The sequence below is a fragment of the Crocodylus porosus genome, unplaced genomic scaffold (genome assembly GCF_001723895.1).
Source record: "Crocodylus porosus isolate Cpor-Errol unplaced genomic scaffold, CroPor_comp1, whole genome shotgun sequence".
NCBI lineage: Eukaryota > Metazoa > Chordata > Crocodylia > Crocodylidae > Crocodylus > Crocodylus porosus.
Window position 1 is genome coordinate 10,482,278 of NW_017728886.1, and position 2,897 is coordinate 10,485,174.

Here is a 2,897-nt window from a genome sequence, read left to right on the forward strand (position 1 = left end):
TTTTTTTTTTTTTTTTTTGGTGGGGAAAAATTCCTCTTTAAGTCATGCTTTGAATGACTCTAACCCGCTGATTACATTTCGCTCCTTTTGGCTTGATGTTCCAGGCATTTACTTGATGGTTTCCCAGCGCAAGTTCATATTTCATGTTTACATGCAGCAAGTTTTTTTCCACCCTCTCTTAATCATGTTTCTATTTTCTGGGCTTCTCTCCCAGCTTTAATTCAATTCCCAAGTCTTGCTTATAGCAACAAACAAGCTGCAGGCATGCTACAAGCACTTCAGGTGTTGGTTTCTCCTCCCTTCAAATTACCCTGATTGATTTGCATTATGTAACAATTCTTTTATCTGTTAATCTGATCCGTTGGTCACGTCTGGTGGCATCACCCAAAGTGCCCCCGTATTGGCAGGCACAACAGAGGAAGTGCAGTTTGTCAATACTCATCCCTCTCAAAGTGGTCTCTCCATTTGTCTTGCCTGCTAGAATAGTGCCAGTGGTCGGAAGCACATGCTTAAATAGCATATGCTTTCAAATGCATGCAACGCATCTGCAAAAGTTTTAATTACTATTACAGTTGAAATGCCATTCAGTTGAGGATCTTAACTAACCACTTGTAGTGACACGAGGACATATATTTTTAAAGGTATTTAAGTGTGGCTTTGCTTGTAAACACAAAGCCCAAGCAGTTGAGCCACTTTTAAGGAAATTTAAAATTGTAGAACCAGAGAAAAACTGGGCTAGAAGGGACTTCAGGAACTTATGTAGTCTACCCCCCTGCTCAAGGCAGGATCATTCCTAGTTATACCATTCCTACTTAGAAAGTCCCCAAGTCCCTACAGTGATGTTGCACACAGTCCCACGGCATGTGCTCAGAATTGCACCAAAGTAGCTTCCAGCCATAAAAGAAGAGCAAAGGAACACATTTAAATCCCAGCTGAATTTTAAACTGCACATTGGCCTATTGCTCTATTTTACATTTTTGTTCATCTTAACTATTTTACACTTTTTTTTTTTTTTGCACAATTACAATTTTGCCTCTTGGAATAAATGCCACGTACAGGTGCTATTGAATCTAGTGCTACCGTGCACTGGGAAAATAATTTGAAATTAAAAAAATACTTTGGAGAAAAAAAGAACCACAACAATAAATCATTTTGTAACTTATAACTTGAGTGCTAACATGGGTTCCACTTCTTGAACCCACGCCCCCAACCCTATGCAAGTTTATCTTGGCAATTTATCTTTGTTTAAACAAAACAAAACAAAACAAAACCAAGCCATATACTGGTATAAATGCTTGGGAATCAAAACCATGGATGTACTGTTCAGCAGTGGTCTCCCAATGCTGAGCTCAAAAGATACAAGGTCATTTGCAGTCCTCAAGCTCCTGAGATTATTTATGAAAAAGCCACTACACTTATTGTACCTACTGCTCTCAATGGAACTCATCATTCAGAGCTGTTGAGCAGTTGGGAACAATTACAGAGGATAAACTGAGTGAAATATGTGGTGCTGTGAATGTGTCAAGATTTCGACCAGTGGAATTTACACACATGAATAAATATTGAATACTGCTTTGTAATGAGGCTGGTGCGCAGACTTTGCGTTGGGCATCCTACAATGTAAAAATAATTGCTACCTTTATTATCTGTTACCAGCTTTAATAGCATAGGAAAAGAAACTTCAAATCTGTGAAGCAAATGGGAATTAGGGATGCATCTCCATTAGCGTTAGAAAAAGCTCCTTCTTACCCTCTGTTTCACTAGAGAGGACACATCAGTGCTAGCCTTCTCATTGTCTACATTTAGCACCTGTTGTCGGGGCATGTGAAAACATTATGGATGAAACCAAATGTCCTCAAGCTGAGGAGAATGGCCAAGATACAAGGAGATGGATTCTCTAAGTAGTTTCTCTCTGAAGAGGTAAGATCTGAAGGCATTTGATAGGCTAGATATTTTTAGGCTAGACATCAGGAGGCGCTACTTCACGGTCAGGGCGGCTAGGATCTGGAACCAGCTTCCAGGAGAAGTGGTGCAGGCTCCTACCCTGGGGGTCTTTAAGAGCAGCCTGGATGAACACCTTGCTGGGGTTGTTTGATCCCAGTACTTTTTCCTGCCATGGCAGGGGGTTGGACTAGATGATCTGCTCAGGTCCCTTCCGACCCTACCAACTATGAGCTATGAAACTGATAGTGCGGATAGAACAGTGACTCTCAACCAGAGTGCCACAAAATCCTTTTAAGGGTATTGTGCAGCATTAGCACTGTTTGGTGTGCAAACACCTCTACACAATTCACACAATAAATCCAAAGATTTCAAATAGGAACTCAGAGCGTCAAAACTGTTCCAACCTGCTGCAGTCTTTCTGAGCTCTTTGCAAGAGGAGAACTGCTTTATTATTTTTCAGTAGTCAAAAAGCAAGTAAAATCTGAGAGCTGGTATTTCCCGAAGGGTGCTTTGAATCTAATGAGGTGTGGCTTGAATCTAAAAAAACTGAGGACCACTGGAATAGAATATCACCTTCCTGGATGAAATGTCACAGTCAGGTATGTTTATTTTTACCATATGCCAAGTCCTGAACACTTACTCGGCCAGACAATCCCTTGACTTCCTGGGGATCTTTGCTCAGTGCTGATTGAGTCAAGATGTGAGGAACAGGTCACTTAATCTGAATCGGAGTCCTTCTTACACTATTATATCACTACAGCAATGACCTCTCCTGTTTATCTGAATACCCACCCTGTTGTGATTGTTTCTGTAACTTGGCTCTTTAAGACTAGGGACAGAAGTTACACCTAAATTGTAAGTCATCAGAAACTGGTTTAAACCTGTAACAGAACAGAAGCTCAGTGCACATAAACCAGTTTCAAAATGGCTGAAACTGGTTTAAGATAAACCTG